Source organism: Miniopterus schreibersii (genome assembly GCF_964146895.1).
Source record: "Miniopterus schreibersii genome assembly, chromosome: 1".
In the NCBI taxonomy this organism is placed as follows: domain Eukaryota; kingdom Metazoa; phylum Chordata; class Mammalia; order Chiroptera; family Miniopteridae; genus Miniopterus; species Miniopterus schreibersii.
In genome coordinates, this window is record NC_138101.1 from 180,819,761 (window position 1) to 180,846,656 (window position 26,896).

General features: G+C 45.0%; 1 protein-coding gene and 1 pseudogene across 4 annotated transcripts in view; both read right to left on the minus strand.

Annotated features, from left to right (window-relative positions):
* Positions 1-26,896, minus strand: part of DPF3 (double PHD fingers 3) — a 245,479-nt gene that overhangs the window by 190,587 nt on the left and 27,996 nt on the right. The window lies entirely within an intron of this gene.
* LOC308559476 (FUN14 domain-containing protein 1 pseudogene) lies at positions 14,305-14,770 on the minus strand (annotated as a pseudogene). Its single transcript has one exon. The product of its transcript is annotated as an FUN14 domain-containing protein 1 pseudogene (transcript).

Below are 26,896 nucleotides of genomic sequence, written 5' to 3' on the forward strand. Positions count from 1 at the left end.
TTTAAACAGTCAGGTGATGTAATCAGATTTATGTTTTAGAAAGATTATTCCAGCTGGTGGGTGGAATAGGAAGAGACTGGGAAGACTCTAGAGACATTTCCAAAATAGAATCAATAGGACTGGGTGCCCCAGTGGAGGTAGGAAAGAAAGGAGGTATCAGAGATGGCTTTCTCAAAGGGTTTGAGGGGCCCTCATCCAAGATAGGAAACCAATATGAAAGCAAGATGCAGAGAAATTAAATGCTTTGCCTAAAGTCATATAAATTGCTTGATGGAAGAAGACCCAAGCCAGGACCTAAAATTCTTTCCTGCAGAAACCCCTTGGTTTCCATGTTAAAATCAACTAGTGACTGAATTGAGCCATCGTACGCCAGGCTCTTTCCTTAGTCTCTACCTGCTTTATGCATGCTCACTTTTTGTCCTATGGAGATTGTAACTCATCAGAGCAAAATTTTTTTGACCTCCCACAAGGCCTGGCACCGTACTATGTGCACTAAGTGATCAATGAATGCTTGTTATTAAATCAAACCGCAGGAGCCCAAAGGGCCTCTTAGGCATCGCCTTACTTGCAACTCAAGACCCTGTCCTTTAATTCTTAACATACAATATTTTTTATAATTCCCAGATAGAGTAATTCCTAGATGTCTGAATTTCACAGTCCAGGAAATTTTTAACAACAACCAAAAAGAATTGAAAGGAACAGCAAAGTCTTGGCAACTATTTTTGTTTTGCCAAATAAAAACATTATCAACCCCACTGCCACCTATGAACTGTCATCTACTGCATTGTTTCTTAATAGAAGGAACATTTAATACATACCTCATAAATCAAAATAATATCATATTAGGATTAAGGATAACCCTTTTAATTAAACCAGAGTTCTTCAACTTTAGCACTGTTGACACTTCGGGCAGGATAAGCCTTTGCTGTGGGGATGGGGAGCTGTCCTGTACACTACAGGTTTTGCAGCAGCTCTGCCACTACTCATTATACATATATCAGTAACATTTCCAAACTGTAACAATCAAAAAAATGTCTCCAGGCATTGCCAAACCCCCTGGGGGCAAACTCATCTTAGCTGAGAACCACTGAACTAAATAAAGCAAGCCTTATTAAAAATCTAGTTATATTATCCTTACTTTAGACCGGTGAAAATGTTATCACAGGCTGACATCAGTCCATAAACCAGCTCTGAGGAGTAAGAGGCAGGAGGTTAAGAGGAAGGGGTATGAAATTAGCCTTGAACACAAACGCCAACTCTGCCTCTTACTCACAGCCCGGCCTTGAGCGAGGGCCTCCCTTCCCGCTCCTGCAGGCTGAAGGCAGCACCTACCGCACGGAGGGGTGGGGAGGATTAAACGGAATAGATGTAGCCCACCGAGCAACGGGCCTGCTACAGGACTGTCGGAGGAGGAGGTATGACAGTTATTAACATTGTTTCTACCGCTCTGCAACACAAAGCACAGTGTCTGGCACATTCCTCGTAGCTGCCCAGGATTAAGACTTTCTGGGTAAAGTACCTCCCACAGAACATAGTCGGTCTTTAATAAACATTTATTGAATGAATAAATGAACCCCTAACCACCCTGCTCTCACCAGTTCCTCAACCTCCATCACATATAAGTCCCTGTCTCCTTTACCAGAACGTTCTCAAATCCTATCCGTGGGGATTAAACCCATAAAAGAAGTCTGGCTGTCCAGGACCTCTGCCCTAGGCTCTGTGGATAAGAACTGTGCGGAACGTGGAACCCTCTAGACAGCAGTAGCACAGCACACACACCCCACTACCTGCATTTTTTTAATATATATATTTTTATTGATTCAGAGAGAGAGAGAGAGAGAGGGAGAGAGAGCTAGAAAGATGAGAGAGCCATTGATTGACTGCCTCCTGCACGCCCCCTGCTGGGGATCGAGCCCGAAACCCGGGCATCTGACCGGGAATCAAACTGCAATCCCCTGGATCCTCGGTCGATGCTCAACCGCTGAACCACACCGGCCGGGCTCCACTCTCTGGATTTTGAATAACTCTCACCCCCACCTATGAGAGTGCCGCCTTGTTTAGGTCCACTGTGATGGCCGCCCAACATCAATATCTTCAGGCTGCTGCTGTCCTCCTTAGATATTTAACCTGGAGGTGGGCCAGGGACAGAAAAAGGAGGTGGCAATATCCTTGAACAAAAGTAGCTATAAAAGGGCGTGGGAAGCAAGGAGGACAAACTTAACAAGGAGGGACCTCAAAGGAAGGGGAGGTGGGGAGGCTCCAACAAAGGAGTCGGCGTTCCTGCTACTTCCTCAGTCCCCCCCAAGCCCTCAGCCAGCCCCCCCCACCCCCACCCCACCCCCTCGCAGGCAGAGCACTGGTAGCTCTTACAAGGGAAAAACACTCCTCGCTATAAACCAGACACAGTCCTGGCAGAAGCCCAGCCAGCAATAAATTTCTGGGGTTCATTTCACAAGTACTTTAAGTATCTTCTGACAGATTCCCAAAGGACAGAGTTTTCGTTGCCATCACAGGGTCACAGGACATAGCACACAGGGAGGAAACTTACAGAGCAAGTGGTCCAAGCTCTTGTTTACAGATAGGGAAACTGAGACTCAGAGAGACAAGAGAACTTGCTCAGAATCATCCTAGTGTGCTCCAGTCAGTGGGAGCGCCAAGCCAAGAGCTCAAGGCTTCAGTTTGGGCACCGATATTTACTTGAGCCTCCAAAACATGCCCAAAAGAGGAAGGTGTATTAGGAACTAAATCTCTCTCTTCCTGAAGATGATCACGTTTGCAGCCCTGATGACAGGATTAGCAAATTCTTGGAAGAGGCCATTGATCTAGTCCGATGGCTTCTCCATCTATTTGGAAACTGAAAATTAATCACCTTCCACAGGAGAATTAGCTACTTCTTTCTCTGCCCCATCATCTGCTTTTCCAGATTATTTAATACTATGACCAAACTACAAAGAGAACGAATTTTAAAGACCATTTGGGGAAAGTGGGGGGGGGGGGGGGCGGGTGCACACACGTGCATACAAGTTGGGGAGAGGGGAAATTAATGTGGTAAAATGTTAATAAATGGTGAAATCTAAATAAAGGGCATAGAATGTTCACTGTACTATTCTAGCAACTTTTCAGGCAGCTTGAAATTTTTCTAAGTAAAAATTTGAGGGAAAGAGATAAAGCACTAAATAATTTAATTTAATTAAATTTTTAAAAAATTATTTGGAAAGGGCCAGGAATCACTCCTTCAGTTTCACTCCATTTCTCTAAGGACTAACATTCTCAGAAAAAGTTTTAAGACAGTCCAGAGGTTAGGTGTGTAGGCTCCACACAAATACGTGATGCTAGTGTTCATAGTAGCCAGTAGCTATGGCAACCTTGGGATCCAAATCTGATTTCAAATGTTTTGTCCCATCAGCTCCCAAAATACACACATGCTTGTCGCATCACGTATCCTGGTGTTTTGGGTTCAGAAAGTAACTAAAGTAACAACAGGCTATGGATGGGGCAAATGTCAGAATTTTCCCAAGAGTCCATCACCTTTGCAATACAGGTAGTTTATAAATACAATAAAGTGCAGTTTAACTATTTAGTTTGAAAATTCTTTTACAGAAATAAATTCCTGAATCAAAATGCACACCCAAGACACAGTCACCAAGTTCTCTATTCACAATAGTGTTTAGGCCACATTGGATCCAAAATCCATCCCTGAAAATCTATCCTTAACCACATATATGAAACTCATGCCAATAGCATGGCATTCAAGGCGTGGAGGTTTGTGGGAATGCAACCCATTCAAGAAACCCAAAGGAAACCCTTATGACCGAAGTGAGGGCTGAGAGGAGAATGGGCCAGGGAACACGAGGTTGAAAAGACAGGTGGACGCCAGTCCAGGAGAGCCTGTGTGCTGGACGAAGGAGTAGGAAGTTTAGGGGGGTAGCTCAAAACTAGAGTGTAGTTGAAATAACAAAGACCTGAACTAAGTGCGAATGAAGAACTGAGGACAAGCCTGGCCGGGCGTGGGTCAGTGGTTGAGCATCAACTTAGGATCCAGGCAATTGCAGTTCGATTCCCGGTCAGGGCACATGCCCGGGTTGCGGGCTCGATCCCCAGTCAGGGGCATGCAGGAGGCAACTGATCAATGACTCTCTCATCATTGATGTTTCTCTCTCTCTCTCCTTTCCTCTCTCTGAAATCAATAAAGATATATTTTTAAAAAGAAAAAAAGAAAAAAAAGAACTGAGGACAAATTAGAAAAGGCTGTTTCCTGGCTGGTGTGGCTCAGTGGTTATGCATCGACTTACAAACCAGGTGGTCATGGTTCGATTCCTGGTCAGGGCACATGCCTGGGTTGTAGGCTCGATTCTCAGTGGGGGATGTGGGAGGCAGCCAATCAATGACTCTCTCTCATCATTGATGTTTCTCTCTCTCTCTCTCTCTCTCTCTCCCCCCCTTCCTCTCTCTGAAATCAACAAAAACAATTTTTTTTAAAAAAGGCTGTTGAAGAGAGCAAATGAATAGTACTGGAGAGAAAGGGCAGACATGCCTGAGAGAGAGGCTGGGAATCCAGGATGACTACCCACAGCTCTTTTGATTTGGTAGATGCTGCTGCTGGGCATCCAGATGGGGAATTCAGGAGAAGAAGGAATGTAGTAAGTGCTGAACATATTGAGGTTCTTCCTGGGTATGCAAATACGGAGCTCCAGAGAGAAGTCCAGGTTGGATATGTGCATTTGGGAGCAATCAGCATATATACGGAAATGGATGCCCTGCGTGTGGATGAAGTCAGCTGGGGAGGAACTGAAACCAAAACAAGAATTGGGTCGAGAAACATGGGGGGAAAAACTGCTAAGGGCAGGCAAGGAAGAAGAGAACACCAGGGAGTGGCCTAACAGGCAGAGACTTGAGCCTGCTTTTAAGTGACCTGCTAAACTCCATCTCCACAGGCTGGTCACACCATGCTGGAGTGCAGTAAGGGACAATGACGCATTCAACTAAACTCACTTCCTAACAACAAAAAGACAGACAACCGAATTAAAACAGAGGCAAAGGATTTGAATAGACATTTCTCCAAACAAAACAGACAAAATGTCAATGAGCACATGCAAATATACTACTCAGAAAGAAAAAAGATACACAGCATCATTACTCATTAGAGAAATACAAATCTGAACCACAACGAGGTACACTTCAGACCCACTCAGACAGCCGTAATCACGAAAACAGATAATCACAAGTGTCAGCAAGGATATAGAGAAATTGGACCCTCACACATTGCTAGTGGGATTGTAAAATGGTACAGCCACTGTAGAAAAAACACTTTGGCAGCTCCTCAAAAATTAAATATAGTTATCATATGACCCAGCAATTCTACTCCTAGGTATATATCCAAGAGATTTAAAAACATAAGTCCTCACAAAGACTTATACTTGAATGTTCATATTAGCATTATTTATAATAGCAAAAAAGTGGAAATAACCCAAATGTCCATCAACTGATGAATGGAAAAATGAAATGTGGACAACCAATACAATGGATTATTCCGTCATAAGGAGGAATAAAGTACTAACACCTGCTACACAATCAATGGACACTGAAAACATGCTAAGTTAAAGAATCCAGACACAAAAGGCCACATATGTTGCCTGATTCCACTGATATGAAATATTCAGAATAGGGAAACCCACAGAGACAGAAAGCAGGTTAGTGGTTGCCAGGGGCTGGGTGAAGCGGGTACTGAGGAAGTGACTGCTTAATGGTATGAGATTTTTTGGGGGGTGATGGAAAATGTTCTGGAATTAGGTAGTGGTGACGGCTGCACAAATCGTGAATATACTAAAACCCACTCAACTGTACACTTTAAAACACTAAAAACCAATGAACTGTACAGTTAAATGGTAAACTTTACGTTATGTGAATTTTACCTCAATAAAAAAATTTTAAATAATAAATTCACTTTACAAAAGTTACCCACAGCCAGGAGGAGCTGGAAGAGCTCCTCTGGCTTGCAACAGGAACTTCAGATATTCTGACTAAAGCAGAAAAAAAGAGTGTGCTCCTCAAGAGACTTTTAAATGTTTTTATTGATTTTTAGAGAGAGAGGGAGAGTTAGAGAGAAACATTGATGAGAGAGAAACATTTATCGGCTGCTTCCTGCACACCCCCCTACTGGGGATGAAGCCTGCAACTCAGGCATGTGCCCTGACCAGGAATTGAACAACTGACCTCTCAACGCATAGGGCAATGCCCAACCAACTGAGCCACACCAGCCAGGGCTCAAAGACTTTTTTTTTTAATCCTCACATGAGGATATTTTTTCCACTGTTTTTCAGAGAGAGTTGAAGGGAGAGAGATAGAGAGAAACGTTGATGTGACAGAGACACATCAATTGGTTGCATTCTGCACTCAGCCGCAGCTGGGGATTCAGCCTGCAACTGAGATACGTGCCCTTGACCGAATCAAACTCAAGACCCTTCAGCCTGAGGGCCGACACTCCAACCACTGAGCCAAACTAGCTAGGGCAAGAGACTTTTAAATGTCTTAAAATGTCAGTGGGTTGTGGGTGGGTGGCTCTGCTGAACAGTAGAGATGGAGCATCCAACCTCATGATAGCTACTCAAGCCAAGGTCAGGTGTCTCACTTCTAAGGCCCCACGATGCCAGGGTGACAGGGAGACAAACAAGCTATGATCTGACCTACAGAGAGACAGTAACCAGGCATGACCTGGGCATAGTTAACCCCCAACGACAGAAAAGGAGAAATGATTTCTGGGCCCAGGGTACCCAGAAGCCCCAGAATAGCAACCTCCTCGTTCACGCCCCTTATTCAACTCTGCAACCCCTGATACCCTTGCACTGTGTTCACGGTGACCTCCTGAGTGCCAGCATTCACCATCTCTACAGCAGCTTTATGTCCACACATTACGTCAGAACATTATTCTGCATCTCGTCTTTGGACTTTGGAAGTAAGTAACCTTTGAAATTAGTAAAAATTACATGGTTTACACCAGCTCAACACCATCTGCCGCAAAAGTCAAGGCCCAAAGAAGCTGAGTGAAGGTCAGGAAACTGATGATGAATTTATCAGAGTCTCCGAGGAGAACTTGCGCCCAGAGCTCCAGGGTTCTGCAGAACTTCCTGCTGAGAATTTCATCTCTCTACTTCCATCTTCAATGATGTTTCCCTCTCTTTTTGCTCCCTTCTCCAGCCAAACTCCCTGGATAATAAATTCGACAGAATGCAAAAGCTTTGAGGTGGCATACCACCACTCCAAAAAGAGACTGTCAGAGCAAGGAGGCAGATCTGGAGTAGAAAGCAAACCTCTGGCCTGGTCTAGCCACCGGGGAAGCAACCCCTCCTGCATGCCTCCTGCTCCTGCTGCCCCAGAGGAAAATGAATCTAGGCCTTCCCTTGGGGTTCTAACCACCTCATGGGGAGATTATGACTACCCTCCGGTTGCCATGCCTACTGTGATGTCATTCCTTTATCATTCTATCTGGGTGGATTTTGTTTCCCTTTTCTCTAAAGGACACCCTCCTATCCAGTGCCTGGGAGCCTATGGGGAGCTCCAGACCTCTTCCTGTCTAGATCCTGGTAAACCACACTGTCTGGGGACCTCAGAAGACTCTATAGTCCTAATGGGAGCAGAAGAGTTAGGAGCAGTCCTAGGATGCAGAAAAGCTATTGACACTGGTCAGTCTATTCCTATATTTAAGCAGAACACAGATTTCATCTTCTCCTCTCAAAACTGCTAACAGGAGAGGGACATGTGGTGAGGTCCTAACAGCTTTACTTAATTGATCAGAAGGAAGTCAATTTTTAAGTAAAATAAATGCAAAGAAGAATAGGACAGAGAAGGGTGTACAAATCCCACAGTTTATCATGCACAGAGGAATGCAAAGGGAGAAAGAACAATATTTCCTAAATGATTACCTTTCATACTGTCCAGACATAGATTTCTAAGGGTCCACGTCAACAAAGAGCATTTCCCTGGGTTCCTACTGTACACCAGGCACTGTGCCTTTCCAAAGATCTATTCCCACTCTTTAAAAAACGAATAATAAGCCTGGCCGGCATGGCTCAGGGGTTGAGCATTGACCTAGGATCCAGGAGATCATGGTTCGCTTCTTGGTCAGGGCACATGCCCGAGTTTCGGGCTCGATCCCCAACAGGGGGCATGCAGGAGGCAGCCGATCAATGACTCTCTCATCATTGATGTTTCTATCTCTCCCTCCCTCTCTCTTCCTCTCTCTGAAATCAATAAAAAAATAAAAATAAACAACTAATAACAAGATTACTGTTCCCAATCACAATTTTGTTCCCCTAGGAAGATAAGGAAACCAAGGCTCTGAGAGACCAGGCAGTTTGTCCTGGGCCATGAGGCCCAGTCTACAACCTGGGGGCCGAGAGCCAAGGTACCGGTGCGGGCAGGCTTGCCAAGTCCTCGGGCGAAGACGACAGCCTGCTGCATGCTTTCTCCTCCTTCTGTCCTGGGGTCTGTGGTGCTTCCGCTGGTCAGTGAAGGAGGGCAGCGGACAGCGGCTTCAGTTCCAGCCACCGCGTCCCCACCGGGAGAACCGTGGCCATGGGCCTCAGAGAGAGAGAGCGGGGGGGGGGGGGGGGGCACAGGCCGGCCTCCGTGCAGCCAGCTCACCCTCTGCGGTCACCTTTATGCAACGGGCTAGCTCCTGGAAGCCATCAATGCCATTGTTAAAACACAGCACCTTGTAGAAAACAGTGGTCCTGTTACACTGCAAACATCCAGGCTATTCCATTTAAATGGCAATAACGGGCGATGTCAGCAGCACTGTTGTTTTCAACCAAAACCTAACACACACAACTGGCCCCTATCTTTCTAAATAAATATATAGTCTGTCTCTTATTGTTTAAAAATACATATTATATATCTTATTTTCTTTTCATCATAAGCAGGCGAAAGACCCGATCTCCATTTTATAAATGAGGAAATTAAGGCAAAGAAAAGAGCAGGAGTTACCCCAAGTGACACAGATTTGCAGAACTGAGACTTTAAGTACCTACTGAGGGGCACCTTTGATGACAGCACAAACGCTCAGTGATTTGGGTGGAAGTCACATTACCAGGCCACCAAACAAGCCACTACTGTTAGTTCTTTTGTGTTTAGTGGACCTGGGGGTGGGGGTGGTTTGGCAAGAAGAAATGGAGAGAGATCCCCATGAAAGCCCAAGCATTCACCCCCAAAGTGGTTGCTGATACAGCTCAGGGGCCAGATGTCAGACTTGGTAAAACCATCCTCCTTTTCAACAAGCCAGCCTGCCTTTCACCTGTCCTGAGGTAGGTGTCCCCACACCCTACTTTTCCATTGAGCCCTGCTCCCTTGGGAACAGAAGCCCAAACAGGCTGTTCCCCCCTCACCCAGGTAAGGAGCTTTGCCATCCAAAACTGGGCCAGCAAGTAACACAGGAAACACTCACTAGGTGGCGGCTTGGTTGGTTTTCATAGAAAAACCTATGCTTTAGGACCTCCTTCTGTGAGAGAGGGCCCTGAAGAGATCTCAGTTTGGATCAAAGCAGGCCGGCCCTGATTACCCCACTGAGAGCAGTAAGACATGAACTCTGAACTGTGATGAGACCTAAAAAGCAAGAGTTCTGAAACCAGGCAGACCTGGGCTTGAATCTCAGCATCACTCACTCACTACGAGGCCTTGAGTTGCTTGCCCTCGGTTTTCCTCATCCATGAAATGGGGATAAAAATATCTAACTTTGAGAAATGATGAAAATGCCAGCACATCACTGGCACTTCAAGATGGTAGTTATGATTATTGGTTTGTGAAACGCAGCAGTGTGTCTGTGCTCAGCCACCCACACATTTTCCCTGATCCACTCCTGACCAATGTCCTCCTCTTGCAACATAACTGACCTAGGGGTAAAACCTTCAGCCACAGAACCCAGCTCTCATCACTTTTTTTTTTAAGATTTTTTAAAAATTGATTTTTAGAGAGAGAGGAAAGGAGAGGGAGAAAGAGAGAAACGTCAATGTGAGAGGGAAACATTAACCAGCTGCCTCCTGCACACACCCTACCAGGGACTGAGCCCACAGCCTTTCAGTGCAGAGGATGACGCCCAACCAACAGAGCCACACAGGCCAGGGATGACACATGTACTTTGTATGCATTTCCTCATGCATATGTATACATGCATATGCATATATATAATTTATTCAGATGGAATTTTATCACTTATGCTATTTTCCTATACCCTGTCCTTCCACAACAGCACCCCCATCCCTGGCCCTGCTTTTCCCCAGGGAGCCCGTGTTAACATTTTAGTTTGTGTCCTTCCACATTTTCCCCCATGCTCATCTCATTTTCACACACCCATACACACACACATATATGAATAGTGGGGTTTGGAGAGTGGTTACTTGTTTAACAAAAACAGAATTATATATTGTATGTCACCCAGCCAGGCATGGCTCGGCGGTTCAGCATCGACCTAGGATCCAGGCGATCGGGGTTCGATTCCCGGTCAGGGCACATGCCCGGTTGCGGGCTTGATCAATGACTCTCTCATCATTGATGTTTCTATCTCTCTCTCTCCCTCTCCTTTCCTCTCTCTGAGATCAATAAAGATATTTTTTGTTTTTAAAAACTGTTTATATTGTATATCAATTGTAATTGAAAAATAAAAATTATTTTTTTAAAATAGAATTATATACACTCCCCTCCCTCTTGTTTACATATGTGTGTGTACACACACACACACACACACACACACATACATATATATATATATTTTAGAGAGAGAAGAAGGGAAAGGGAGAAAGAGAAACATCAATGTTCATGGATGGGCTGTGTCCTGCACGCCCCCTACCGGGGATCAAGCCTGCAACCAGGCGTGTGCCCTGACTGGGAATCAAACCAGCAACTTTTTGGTGCCTAGGATGATGCCCAGACAACTGAACCACACCAGCCAGGGCCCAAAATCCTTTTAATGGTTCTGTAACGATCCATGGTAGGAAGGTACCATAGCTATTGGGTCATTTCCCTACTGATGGGTACTTGGTTTCAACTCTTGGCCACTACAAACAAAACAGCAATAAATTCCTTGTACATATGTTCATACCAAAGGCATTTTTCTAACCAGACAAAACGGCAACCTCCAGAAGTGAAAGTCACCCATCCGAAGGATCTATTGATAAACTCCAAGACAGTCACATCTTCCTTAGTTCCTCTTAGAGAAGGCCTCTTGCTCCTAGAAGTGCAAGTCCTGGGCCTGGCCTCTAACCCCCAGTTCTTCCAGGGTCTTACTGTGTCAAGTCAACCCTGCAGGTCTTAATTTTCCCATCTGTAAAATAAAATAAAAACTGCCCCATGCTGCAGGATTCGAGATTGCTTTTGTGAGAGATTTTTATGAGGGAGCAATGTGTGAAGTAAGACTGTTGCTGTTATCCTATGGGATGTTGTTTCTAGCTTGGTGTTTGGGGAGAAAACAAACAGATTCAGTTGAATTCTCTTCAAGACTCAGATGTTTCTGGGGCTGGACGTGAAGAACTTCTACTTCTCTGTGTCCCTGAAGCACCTTGTACTTTGGTTGTTTACAACCAAAAGTCAGGACTAGACGGAGGGACTTTTGACTCTCCATTTGTCCAGCTTGGTCAAATTCCAAAGAGAGGTAACTGTAATTGAAATTATGAGAGGAGCCCTGCTGGGCATGGCTCAGCAGTTGAGCATCAACCTAGGATCCAGGAGATCGTGGTTCGATTCCCAGTCAGGGCACATGCCTGGGCTGTGGGCTCGATCCCCAGCAGGAGGGGTGTGGGGGGCAGCTGATCAATGACAACTCTCTCATCATTGATGTTTCTATCTCTCTCTCTCCCTCTCCCTTCCTCTCTCTGAAACCAATAAAGATATATAAAAATAAATAAATAAATAAATAAATAAATAAATAAATAAATAAAAAGGACTCACTGTTCCTCAAAAAAAAAAAAGGAAAGAAATTATGAGAGTAATGATCTAGTGAGCAAATTTTGGAAAATCAGTAATCTCACTGATGTTTGATTTTCACTCAAAAGTTCCTGAAGTTCTAAACTTCACTCAGTAAAAGGTGGAAGATTCCTTCTTTTGCCGAGGACTTGGTGATTAGTATTTTCTGCTCTTGAAAATAAAGCAGACATTTTAGGAAAAAAGCAATCCTAAACCTTCCATTTCAGGTGGCAGTTCTAAAAGTCTTTCCAGAGCCTCCCAAAAAGAAGCACTTACAGCAACTCAAGTGGGTTTGCCTGGCTACCATACAGCTCACGCGTGCGCACTTGGGGTCTCCAAAGACATGTGCCAGCATGTGCACCTCACAGGGGTCCCCAACTGGAAACTGCCATGTGCCAACCAACAGCAGGACAGGCAGAGAAATCACAGTATGCTCAAGTGACAGGATACAATACAGCACCAAGTACAAACAGCCTGTGACTACAGCCAACACTATGGATCAACTCACAGTGTTGAAGGGGAAAATCCAGACACTAAAGCGGACATACTAGAAGATTCCTCTCGTCGGGTTGGGCGGGGGGTGCAGTAATAACTGGAAGGGGCACAGCTGGGCTTCTGTCCTGTTGTTTCTTAATCTGGGTGTGGATGACACAAGTATGTTCAACTTATCAAAATTTATTGAGTTGAACATATGTGCAGTATGTATGCTATACTTCGCTTTTTAAAACTTTACAAACTGAGTCCATGAACAAAACTAAAGGTGATTAAGAGTAATCAGGTGGGCAAGGCTCTTGGAGCCAGATTTTATGTGGTGCGTATTGCTCCAGGAGCTCTCCTGTCCATGCAAAGGCCTTGGCCAAGTGTGGAGGAGGAGCCTGCTGTGAGAAGAGATGAAAGGTGGGACACAGAAACTGTTACTTTCTTTGGAAAAGAGCAGTTTTGCAAAATCTAGATATTCAGCCCCCAACCTCTGTAATTAACATAATGCTCTACTCATTACAGATGGATACAGGTTGCTTCAAAAACACTTAGGGGTTTTGTTTTTGCTTTTCTTCCTTAAAAAAGAAAAAGTTTGGAATGAGGGAAAAGGGCATAATTATTTTATATGGAAACCAAATTCATTTTCACAGACAGAAACTAGAGAGAAAAATCTGATCAATGTGACAAAGTAGAAACCAGAGTTGGAAAGAGATTCTCTATAAGGCTCTAGCAAACAGAGGCAAACTTGGGTTTCTGTTCAGTTCAATAATGATACAGGAACAGCTAACACTTACACAGGGTTTACATATGTTAGGCTTTGCTCCAAGCGCTTACATACAGTAACTCATTCAATCCCCATCTACGAGGTCGGGATCGGTATAATCCCCACTTTCCAGATTGGGATAAAGGCCCAGAGAGGTTAAGTAACTTGCCCTCTGAACACAGCTAGAAAGTGACAGAGCTAGGCAGTCTTGCTAGAGTCTGTAATCTTTTTTTGTTCCATATATATATATATATATATATATATATATATATATATATATATATGTTTTTATTGATTTGAAAGAGAGAGGAAGGGAGAGGGAGAGGGAGAGGGAGAGGAAGAGCGAGTTAGAAACATGGATAAGAGAAAAACATCGATCACTACCTCCCGCACGCCCCCTACTGGGGATCGAGCCCATAACCCAAGCACGTGCCCCAACAGGGAACCAAACCAGGGAACCCCTATTGCACCGGATGACGCTCAGCCAACCGAGCACACCGGCTGGGTTAGTGTCTGTGTTCTTAATCATTGTACATATTGCTTTCTAATAAGCTTTTTTTTTTTTTGCAGCTATAATACAAATTTTTATTTATTGGCACTATGCTATAAAGCACAATGAAGAACATCTGATTTAAATAAATGACAGCTATGTTTGGAGCAGGGATACTATTGTCCACACACCATATAGGTTGTTTTACAGCAGACACTAATTTGTCAAACTTCAGATGGCAATATGCTAACTTTTGAATTTGAAATTGTCCGGCTAGTTGTTTCTTGTCACCCTGGAGAGGAGGGTAGCATGTAATGTTGAGAGAGTGCTTTGTCACCACCACTTCTTTTCTCATTGGTGACTCCTCTGTGGTAGGACACTCATATCTTAGGATGCAAGGCCTAGCCAGGCCCGGCGTGGCTCAGCAGTGGAGCATCGACCTAGGATCCAGGAGATGCAGGTTCCATGCCCAGCCAGGGCCCATGCCAGGGTTGCGGGCTTGATCCCCAGTGGGGGGCCTGCAGGAGGCAGCCAATCAGTGACTCTCATCATTGCTGTTTCTACCTCCCTCTCTTCTTCTCCCTTCCTCTCTCTGAAATCAATAAAGATTTTTTTTTTTTTTTTAAGATGCAAGGCCTAGCAAAAAGCCTCCCACAAATCCATTGGATATCACAATGTTCTGTTTGACAAATTCTGTTGCCTCTTCAATTATATTGTTGATTTCAGGTGCTGCCTTATTTGTTCATTTCTTAATGTCTTTTTGCTTTGTTTACACCTTTTTCAACTTTCTGCCAGTCGATCTGCACATAGCCACTGTGACTAACAATCTGAAGGAGAAGAAAGCCACCACCTACTGCAGTTGCTGCAAGTTTTCCAACTTTCTGAAACAAAAATCTTGTACACCAGCCAGTCACTCCACCCGTTACAATCTGGGTGGTTGCTGAGTCTTTTTCTACCATAGGTCCAGAACTGTGGCCAAAAACACAATTCCACCAGTGGTGTCTTCTTGCATACTCAGTTAAATCCAACACTTCATAAGAGTCATCATCACTTTCATATTCTTGGGGAGGGGTGTTCCGGGTTGCCATGATACTGCTGGCAGTCCCTCTAATAAGCATTTATTAAATCCCTACTATGTGCTGGACAAGAGAGGTACTGAGATAGAGAAATCACTGGTCCATGGGTTATAGGGTTAGTCGATGTAGTGACAAGGACCCCACAGGCATCCAGAGGTCTGATTTCAAAATGAAAAGTTAGAAAACTGTCTGCAAATACCCAGATATTAAGTTGTCATTGACTAAAAAGCAGTGCCAATTTTCTCACTAATATTATTCTACTCAGTAGAATAACTTGTAAGAATAAACATTCCTTGATGCCTGCCCTATCCACCCCTGGGTCATGAGACTCAATAAAACTCTTCATTTTGATTGGGGGGTAGAAAAAAAACAACCTATAAATATGTTTGTTTATTTTTCCTGAATTGCCCTCTTGTGTAAAGAGGATTGCTCACCACTGACCTAGCAGGCTTGAATACAGGGCCTCCTAGAAGGTGAGAGAAGCCCAGGTGCCCAGGTTATTAACCCTTTGTGGTCGTTTGTCTACTCTCAGCCACCAAAGCTTTTTTACCGTTCCAGTCGTATGTCTGCTCTCAGCCACCACAGCAAGGAACCGTACGAATCTTAACTCTATTCATTCATGTATCAGTTCATAAATCTTGTTTATCCTTCATAATCTTGCATGTTATGTATCACTGCTCTTTCAATGGAAATCAATTCCGACCAGTAAGACACCCATGTCCAAATTTAATACGACCGCAAAGGGTTAAAAAATGAAGAAACGCAAAGTAGGATTACAATCATTTATGGCACATTTAAATGCTCACACTTAACAAAGTCATACTTTTCACATACACACAAACACAAACTCAAATACAATAGAAAATAATTATTATCTCAAGAGAATTACAGACCCTTTTTTTTTTTAATATTAATTCATGGATGGTATGGTCCAGGGTCAGACTAGAGTTGAAATTTTATATATATATATATATATATATATATATATTAAACATATATATATATATATATATGTTTTTATCGATTTCAGAGAGAGGAAGGGAGAGGGAGAGATAGAAACATCAATGATGAGAGAGAGTCATTGATTGGCTGCTTCCTGCATGCCCCCCACTGGAGATCGAGCCCACAACCCAGGCATGTGCCCTGACCAGGATCGAACCAGGACCTCCTGTATCATAGGTTGACATTCAACAACTGACCACACCAGCCGGGCATAGAGTTGACACTTTTTGATGAACATCTTGGTTACTACACATATAATGTCATGCAGAGCCAACATCAAAGTTTCCCCTGAGTCCTCCATGAATGGGAGATCCAAATTTAAACAGCTCCCACTACAGCCTCTACCTCCTTAAGGAGCATTTCTGAAGGGAAGGAGAAGAAAAGATTGATCCCAATGGTAAGGAACAGTGAAGGCCCAGTTGGAAACTAGTGATAGAGAGGAAAGAGATTCACAGAGCTGGAGAAAATGTGGGTGAAAACCTTGGGCCATGAGCACCTACAGGCCCAAGCAGGCCAGGTGTCAGATCTTTGTGACACCTAGAGGTCAAGTTCAAGAGGTCAGCTAAGGCAATAAGAGGCAGGCAGGAACGCAACCCTCTGTCCACTTGCCCCTGAGCTAGCTCCTACCCGGACCTTCAGCTGCTCCACTCACACCCTTGGTCCACCTTTGCCAGTCTTCCCACAGCCACGGTTGGGGTCCTAAACAAACAAATCTTCTATCATGCGTTCCCTTCTCTATGTCCATTCCATTCCCTCGGAGTCAATTAGATGCTTTCAGACACAGCATCCAATGCTACTTTCCAGATTTTTGGGAAGTCTTATTCTAAGAGTTTGGTGGGAGGAAGTATGAAAGCTACTCAGACTTCCAAAAGTGAAACAATGAACAGAAAGTGGGCAGAAAACCATTTTCCAATGTCTGTTTATCTGCTAAAACCTATCCACTCTGTGAGTTGCCAAGGAAAGTTAAGGCTCTTGTTCTGAAGTGAGGAAGGTTCTCTTTCCACATGACACCTGCTGAAGATGGAAAACGTGATACCCTCAGCATATCATAGACACCAGCTCCCGGTAAGAGGACACCCCATCTCCTGCCAATGAAACACCCAGTGGGAGTGGCTTTTCCATTTTGTCCTCTTGCTGAAGGGGCCCTAGAAAGGCCACGAGGGTCATCCCCAAAGGCAAAGTCTCCCCAGTCCCCTGTGAGGCCTCACTGTTTGCTCTTCCTTTTATTTAGCTAACTAGCAGTATTTTTAAATAATTTCTAGAGCTCTCTACCTGGAGACTCACCCAACAAGAGGGGCTCCAACTATTCCAGCAGAGGCCTGTGGACCAGGTGTTAAATTCATTGGCTCCTACTCAAGCTGTAGAAAGCTGAGTGTGACCTTGAAACATCCTCTCTAAATTTCTCCCCTAGATCCAGACAAACACAAATTGATTCTATTTTTTTCAAAACACTAGCCCCTTCAGATGGCCTTGTTTATCTTCATTATCATTTCTCAATAATGAGAAAGGCCAAGGGTTCAACACCCAAAGTTGCAATCAGAGAGACAAGGCCTGTGGGAAGCTGTAAAACTGAGAGGTGACAAGCCTGTGAGCAATTCTCCAGATATCCTTGAGTCAATTGACTTTCCCGAACACATCCCATCCTCACTCCCCAGCAGTAACAGTTTACACTTCCCAAACACTGACTCTGGGCCAGAGCATGTCCTAAAATCTTCATGTGGATTAACTCAGTTAAGCCTCACACCAGCCCGGTGGGGTAGGTGCCAGGTAAAGGAGAAAGCTGGCATTTGAACCCAGAAGTCTGATTTCAAAGCCCAAGTTCCCATGATAGCCACAACATATTTCTCTACTCAAGCATTACACCTGGTGCTCCTGACAGACGCATTTACCTAACTGCGTTATGAGCATTCATTTACTTCTCTATCTCCCTGAATCCTTGAGTCATAACTGCAAACTGCCTCTCAGTATTCATTCTCCCTTCTTCCTCCCCTCTCCCCACCAAGTTTTATCTAAGCACATGGCCATCTGCTCTAGACTACATTTCCCAGCATCCCTTGCAGCTAGATATGGCCATGTGACTAAGTTCTGGCCAACGGGATGTGAGTGGAAGCTCACTGATGACAAACTGCCTGCTTTGATTTCCTTACCTTCTACTTCCCACATCCTGAAACACAAACTTAGAGATGCAAAACAGTAAAAAACCAGGGTCCGTGAATGACTTCGTGAATGTACTTTGTCAGCTTTGTGTACTCGCCCTAGGAATTAAATGAGAGAGAAACAAACTTCTGTCTTATCTAGCCATTCTGTTGGGGGATCTCCGTTATAGCAACTTCTCCTACATGTTAGATTCAGCACCTTAAGACCTACACCTTGTCATATTCTATTCAGCACCCCCAAGCTCTTTCTTGGTTCTTGGAACATAGACAGTAGTTGCTCAGCAAATATTTGTTAGATGAATAAAAACACCATTATGTAAACCAGGTGCTACTGGGCCAAACAGACTTACCCAAGCTCAGTAAATGACCTTTTCCACGTGGGTACAATGTCTCCTGCTCCTTTTTTTTTTGGCAAGCAAGAGCGCAGGCTAGAAGGTTTATATTTAGGGAAGCATTTTCAATAGGGGAGGAGTCAACTTCGACTGCATCTGTGTCATCTCTCTGCCCAGATGATGAATGTTGTGCTTCACCACAAGTTAGCTGAGGTTACTGCTTGTCTCACAATAATGATGAGCTCAATCCGAGCACTTACTATGGGCCAGGTACTTCACATACATTACAGCACTCATTTTCATTTAATCCTCACAGCCCTAAAAGGTTATTATCCCCAAATGAACCAACCAGGCTCAAAAGGAAATTAAATATTTTGCCCCAGCTGTATGGCTAGTAAGTGACAAAGGTCAGATCCAACCCCAAGTTGTTTGAGCCCTAAACTTATCTCTTCTTACCGACTATGCTACTCTGCCTCTCTTCATATGTGACAGGCTTATATTCCCAACTATGATTACAAGTTTGGAGGGCTGGACAAAGTTTTGTGCTTATCTGAACAGATGCCTAATGCACAGAGCGTCTAGAATGGCTGAGATACTTTTTCTCTCTGCATGGTTGGTGAGAGGCTACAAATACTGACCAGGCTACAGCAGGGCAGAGGGCAAACAGCCTTGGTCCCTGGGTCCACCTAGCTTCTTCTTATTCTCTCCTGTTCCCTGGGCTGCCCTTCCTGCCCCCTGACCTCTGCTGCCCACGCCGCTGCCACCCACAGCCTGTGCCCTTTCCCCTCAGCCACCTCCCTCGGATTTGCCCTCCTGCCTGCCTCTGCACAGTTCTTGCCAAGCCTTGCAACTCTCCTCGCTGTAGCTGGCAGGGGCCAGATCTGCCCGTCTAACCTGATAATGGTGCGGTCCAAGTTTCACATCCCACCTTCTCCCCAACTTTGTCCACACAGCGATTCTTCATCTCCACCAGCTCCTTCCTTCTCATTCCTAGGTTCAGCAAAGTAGAGTCAGTAGCCAGGTAGGGAGGCACCAAGCAGGCTTTAGCCCAGAGGATGCAAGACTAGTGCCTGTGGGTCAAATATGGCTTCCAAGTATGTTTTGTTTTTTAAATAGGTTTTTATTGATTTTTAGAGAGAGAAGGGAGAGAGAGAAGAGAGGGAGAGAGAGAGAGAGAAAGAGAGAGAGAGACATCAACGTGAGAGGAAGCATCGAATCCGCTGCCTCCTGCATGCCCCCTACCAGGGATTGAGCCCAAAACCAGGCATTTGCCCTGACAGGGAATCCAATGGTGACCTTTTGGTGCACAGAACGACACCCAACCAACTGAGCCACAGGGGCCAGGGCTGCATTAGTTACAATGGAAGTTGTTAAGAGTTTGTATTCAAATGCAGATTTCAAGCCTCTCTGGAAAAAACTGGAGCCCTGGCAACACTGGGCTCACCTTCCCACAAAGTAAGTGGCTGGAGTTAAATTCGAACATCCCTCCGGATGGACCTGAACTTCCAGTTTACCACAGTCCTCTCCAGTCCCTAGTCTCCTTTTTCCATCCAGACATCCCTTCATTCGTTTACACAGCCTGCCTGGCCTGTGGACATTTGAGTTTGCAATGCCTGCTCTTGTGTCTCCGTTCTGCTGATGAGCAAACTGAGAAACAGAGAAGAGGTCTCAAAGTTGAGCTCATCAGGAAGTTCAAAGCTAGCTATCATTAGGTAATATTTATCAAGTTCCCAGAGGTCCCAGGCACTGTCCAGAGCATCACAGAAGTTTAAATACAAGTCCCTTGACCCTGCCTTTCTCCAGTCACTACCCTCATCCACATTGCTACTCCAAACGCATGGGCATGCCAGACAGAGGCGCCTAATTTTTTCAACACCCAGGCCACAAACATCTCTTTTATGGTGTGCCACAATTCTCTGATTCTCCTCATCTCACCCCAAGGTTAACTTTTCTCAAATCTTTTGCTCAGATTATATACCCTGAACCTGCAGAGGTGGAAGCTTTCTATAAGGTAATCCCCTCTGGGACTGAATCCTGAAGGGCTGTGTATGTGTGCGTGTACATGTGTGCGCACACATGTGCTGGATTAACACGCCATTCTCTTGCTAACTTCCCAGGCAGGTGAGAAGCCCACATTTGCCCAGCTGATGAGCCAGACAGCGTCTGTTCCGCAGCTGCCGATGGTTGCCTCTGTGGAATGAAGGTTCAGAATGGCCAGACCTTAGATCTTTCAAGAGTCCAGGAATATAATTTAGAAAAGTGAAACAATGATTTCTATGAATAAGATCTGTTCTGAGGCCCAGCCAGGCGTGGCTCAGCGGTTGAGTGTCGACCTAGGATCCAAGCGATCGGAGTTCGATTCCCGGTCAGGGCACATGCCCGGGTTGCAGGCTTGATCCCCAGTCCAGGGCGTGCAGGAGGCAGCCGATCAATGACTCTCTCATCGTTGATGTTTCTATCTCTCTCTCTCCCTCTCTCTCCTTTCCTCTCTCTGAAATCAATAAAGATATGTTTTTTAAAAAAAGATCTGTTCTGAGAACAAGCCCCGCCCCCTCCCACCTTAAGGGCACGACTTTCTAAGGATCAGGTGCTGGAGAGCGAATAGAAACCCCAGGAAAGGAAGGCTTCCCCTGAAATGCTCCCATTGAAGTGGGTGGGCAGCAGGCCCTCAACCCCTCACCGTCCCCCAGGACTTGGAGGAAAACCCTAATGTGCTTGGCTGGTGCTGCCCTCCAGCTTTGTCCTCCATGATGATAAGACAACCAAGTTTGTCTTTGACTAATTTATATATATATATATTTTTTATTGATTTCAGAGAGAAAGGAAGAGGGAGAGAGAGACAGAAACACCAATGATGAGAGTCATTGATTGGCTGCCTCCTGCACGCCCCCTGCTGGGAATCGAACCGGGATCTCCTGGATCCTAGGTTGATGCTCAACTGCCGAGCCACGTGGGCTGGGACTTGACAAGTTTTTTTAATTCCTTGTTTGGTCTGTCCTTAAAACAAACCTTTTTTTTTTTCTTCTTTCCGACCCATCTTCTCCTTAGAACCTTGGTGGTGTTAACTCACACTTGCATCATCTGGGTCTTTCCAAAAAGTAGGTTGCAGCTTCCATTTCTTTGATTAAACAACTCTAACAAAGAATTCATTGAGATGAAAATGCTTATCTTGAAGCAGGTAGCATCCTTTTCTTAGCCAACCACACACAATTTACATATAAATGGCCTGGCAAAGGGACTTCTTTGAAAGGTGGCAGATTATAACTCCTCTTGCTCCTACACTTATAAAGCTCTTTAGAAGAGAGAGAAAAGAGCGATTTCTCAACGAGAAAATGTCACAGTGGATGGCCACAAACTAACTTCCCGAGGGATGCTCATTTTGCTGCAAATAACTCTTCCTCCAAGTGAAAAACGTACAATGTACAGACCGTCCACCTGAGGATCTGTGCCTCCTCGTTGGGCGATCGCCTTTCTACTGTGGGTGATGAGCGGGCAAACGATATGCCCAGAAAGGCGACCAATGAGAGGCCCGCTCACCCTGTGTCCCGATTGGCCAGACCTAGCACGAGCTGGAACCAGGGCCAGCTTTGAGGACAGCAGGGAGACTTGATAGGATCCTCTCTTCAAAGCATAGAGCAAACATCAATTAATCCTCAAAAGATGCTTTCAAGGAGAACATTATCCCTTTTGAGGATGTGGAAGCTAAGAGGTGCCGCAGGTAGTGGAAGGGGGGCAGAGGAGAAAAAAGAGCACTGGGCTCCGAGCCCCGGATCTGGTTCTCCAGAGAGAGTCAAGTTGCTGGGAAAGAATGAACCTACAGAACTGGGGCAGAGGAGGAGGCAGCAGAGGTGTCCCTCAAGGCTCCCACTGCTGCATCCCAGAGGAGGCTGCAAAGTGAGATAGGGCCGGAGTCCTGAGCATGGCCATGTGTGCACCAAGCCGGGCACCAGAAAGCTCAAATCACTGGGCTTGGCCTCAAAACCCCTTCTTTAGCCTAATGGCCACTAGGTCTGTGGGAGAGGGGGAAATCCTGAAATCTGGATCCAGTTAGCCACACAGAGCCTGTTTGGGTAGCCTCCCCTACTTCAAAGGGGAGGAGAGGATCTGTGTGTGCGAACAGAGGCAACATGCTAGCTGGCTGGTCTTTCCATCTTAAGAGGACTGATCCCACTGAACTTCCTACAGCTCCCACTGGTAAGGATCACAGCCTTGTCACCATGGTTGGCAATAAACATCACACATTCTCACATTACACATTTCTTTGACCTTTAATATTTTGCTCTGAGATACCTGGAAAAATTGTTTGTCACTAATCAAATGTTATAAGAACACCCACAGTCTCCTCTCCACTCACACGGGCAGTGTTACTACCGTCCACATTGATTTCTGCATTGAATGTTTTTAACCTGCATTTTATTAAAAACTTAGAATAACTTTGTTTGCCACACACTATGTACTCTTTGTGTCATTAAAGAGAGCCCATGCCACGTGCAAATTATAGGCTTATTGGAGATATTTAAGTGTTTATAGAAAGAATTTTCCTAAAGGCCTGAATGAGTTTTCTCTCAGTTTACCATATAGTCAAAGAAATAAGGGAAATTACCCTACAACTGACTTTTTAAAAAATTCAGTTACCAAGAGCTATTTTGACATGGCCTTGCGTATGCATTCATTCAGTGAGCAGCAGAATGGGCAACTGGGGAAGAAGTCTTATTTTTTCTGTTCTTTTTTGTCTTGTTTTATGCCCTTCTGAACTATACGTTCTTTATAATCAGTGTGTTACATTTTAAATGTGTGAAATCATAAAATGAAAAAGTTATGCTAAGGTCATTTACTGGTTTCCTCAAGGGTGACATTTTGTCCCCATACTCATGCAAAGTCAGCCAATAGGTTTTAGAACTATCTTGCTGGCTTTTATACCAAAAAATTTACAAACTTTTATCACAATATTGTCAACACTCGGTCACTTCATCCAGAATGCACCAAACTAAGAAAGGACAATATCTTGAAACCCACTTCACAGAGGAGGAGGTTGAAGCTGCATCAGGCAGACCCTGAGTCAGAAACGTAGTTCCAAGACCAGGGAGATGACTGAGGCTTTGTGACTTGGCTTCTCAGAACAACACCAGAAACACTGCCGAAAGGCTGTCATTCTGCACAGTCAAGACACCACTCCTGCTCCTGCTCCCTGGTCTCCATGAGTGGCCAGAACACACAAACTCACAAACTAACCAATACGCTGGAATCCTCCAATTATTAAAATCTTTTTTCTCTTAAAGAATGGGCTTTTCAAGTGACACCAACTTGTTCCATCATGTAAGTAAATATTTAGTGACTATTTTAGCCCAGCTGGCATGGCTCAGTGGTTGAGCATCAACCTATGACCCAAGAGATCACAGTTCGATTCCTGGTCAGGGCACATGCCCAGGTTGCGGGCTCGATCCCAGTAGCGAGTATGCAGGAGGCAGCCAATCAATTACTCTCTCATTATTGATGTTTCTATCTCTCTCCCTCTCCCTTCCTCTCTCTGAAATCAATAAAGACATTCTTTAAAAAAATATAGAGACTATTTCAGCTGGAAGCTTGAGAAATGGTGATCTAACTTCAAAGGGTCTTTATCAGTTTCAGTCATTAGAAATGAAGTAAAAAAAAATGGAAATAGGAAAATCCAATTCATGTACAAAACTTTCACTTACATCTGTTGTTTTTTGTTTGTTTGTGTGAATACAGCTAGATACAGTGTGATCAGCAAATCAGTAACTGGGAATCTGAAATGAAGGAAAACGGACATCCTGCATCGCTTGAACTCCAGTTATTTGGCAGAACGAGGTGGCAGGATCAAATTGTCAATTTCAACCTGACCCTGAAATCAAAACTCTCTAATAGTCCCAGAAGTTCTGCAACTAATCAGTTACTATTCACACTTCACTCATCACAATCCTTAAAATCACCAGAGGGAAACCGAATTTGCAACAAACCAGGATGCGTTCCTTTGGGGGCATAGATGTCCTTCCAGTTCTACTTTTGCCCTCTCCTTTCAGAGACTAATTTAGAAAGGAAGGGAAATAGGCTAAGAAAACCCTCACCTTTACTATTAATATGAATTGAGCAGCCCTGCATGATCAGAGCCCAGACTACATAGGACTTGAAAGAAAAACTGAGACTTTGATATGGAATATGAAAAAGTGACAGGCAGGAGGGGTGGGGAGAGCAAACTGGGAGGCCCCGGGCCCAGCTTCGGCCAGCTCCAGTACGGACTCCCCAGTGAGGATTATATTAAGCAACAATGATGTACATCTATCTCGCCACAGACGAATGAAATAAAATCTCAAACGATTTCTTTGCCATGACAAAACACACATAAATAAGGGAACTAGGAATTGAACTTATCCTTTGCCTTCTTTTCAAAGAGATTTCGCATGTGCCATCTCATTCTTACCCCTGGTGAGATAATAGAAAATTATTATTAGCTCCATTTTATGGAAAAAGCAACTGAGGCACAGAGTGATGAACTGACCAGGGCAGCATGGTTTGTAAAGAAGTGTTGTTCAGTACATTGAAATGTATTCCAGTGGTATGTGGTCTGAGAAGATTTCTCTGGGTTATGTCTAGAAGACTTGGCTACCTGGGAGACATAGAACTTAGGCCTTCTCAATACCAGCGTGGAGCTCTCTCCTTGGGCTCACCTTGCTTCTGCACAGCTTCGTTTTATTATATTTTATTGATTATTATTTTTAACATATCTTTATTGATTTCAGAGAGAGGAATGGAGAGGGAAAGAAAGAGATAGAAACATTGATGATGAGAGAGTCGTCATTGATCGGCTGCCTCCTGCACGCCCCTGACTGGGGATCGAGCCCGCAACCTGGGCATGTGCCCTGGCTGGGAATCGAAACGTGATCTCCTGGATCCTAGGTCAATGCTCAACCGCTGAGCAATGCCCGGCTGGGCTACACAGCTTCATTTTACAAAGAGCCTTTTAACTAAGACACACTCAGAGTCCCACTGGCCAAGGGGTTGGGGAAGGCAAAGAACTCTACCAAGTCAGTGTACAACCCATGTGTAAACTTGGTCCAAAGAAAACATGTACAACCTTGGGTCATGAGGCCAGGAGAGAAAATGTATCAGGAGTGAATACCTGGGTGCTGTGAGCTGGGACCTTAATGGCACAAGGCACGAGTGGTCAGCAATCAGCAGGAGCCCCAGGTCATGATACCTGCACTCAGGTGTAATTTCCATTCTTAGTCTGAGAATGTCAGCAAACTGATGTTCTAGGGTCTAGATCAACCACTGCTATCAGAGAGCTGGGTAAACTGGAAGGAAAGACAGAGACAAGTGTTTGATGAGTGTCTTCCACGTTCTGGTCTGTTCTTTGGGCCTTCACATCAGATGGCTGCAGGCAAGGAATAGCATGGCCTTTGTCCATTGACAGAATAAGGAGGATGCCTATGGTTCCTTCCACCCAGACACATCCTCAGTCACCGCCCCACCCCGCTCCATCACTCGAATTCTCTTCCTCCAGCATCACAGGGTGCTGCTGGGGCTTCTCCAGCGCCACAAAATCCTTCCCCCACCCCCGATCCCTTTCTCTGAAACAAAAGAACATCTTTTCCTCTTATCACTCCTGCTGCAGCCAGCAGAATTCACACACAGATGCACCAGAACACCCTCAATTTGCTCAGGAATCCGTGGGGCCGCTGTGGGGGAGGCGGGAGCAGTGAGGAGAAAGAGGAAGGAGGGCGTCACAGTGGCAGCCTGGCAGTTCCAGAAGCAAGCATTTCCCATCCTGCCCTGTGAAGGCCCCAGCCTCGACTTAGAGCAAGTGGTTACACCAACCCAAACCCAGAAGCGTGGATAATGCAGGGAGCCAGCTCTTGGCCTCCCACACGGGAGGGCGTGTCAGGCCCACAGATGGCCTTCTCACGTGCACAGGCCATGGCTCTGCTGTGGACGGGCTGAGATTCCAGCACAGCCTGTATGCTCCTCTGTAACCATGCAAGAGAAAGTGGGGCTCCCCGGGAGAGGTATGAAATGTGGGGTGAGGACCTAGGAATGAATGGGGACATGCCAGCCATCGTAGGGCAGACACCAACAGCTGGAGTGATTTGTTAGCCCTGTTTTCAGGAGTTAATTTGCTTCCAGCAGATTCCATTAGTGACCTGATGGACCCGGGGCCTGGAGGAGGGCCCTGGAAGAGCTGCTGAGTCAGCAGACTGAAGGCCAGACGTCTTGCACCCAGCCCTTTGCCCAGGGTTTCTATTTGAAGAGTTTAGAGTAATTATTTGCGAAGCTTTCATTAAGGCAGCACCACTAAACTACATGTCGAGAGAAGACACATGAACCTTGACCACCGAAAGTAAATGGCCAACCAGAAGCTGACGCAATACAGGAAAAGAATTCCCACATGATATAATCCCTTCTTCCCAACGGCAGGAAGAAAAGCCAAAGTCAAAGTTATCAACTGGGCCCCATCTGCAACTAGGAACCTGAGGGGCATGGAGGTGGGGAGTGGGGGCCTTTCTTTGAGTTCTAGTTGACAATTCCAGTAGAGTAAGAAAATGATACTATTACTCCTGCTCCTGCTATTACTACCAATAAAAACTACAGTCAGCATTTATTTCCTACCTGGTACATGCTAGCACCTGTGC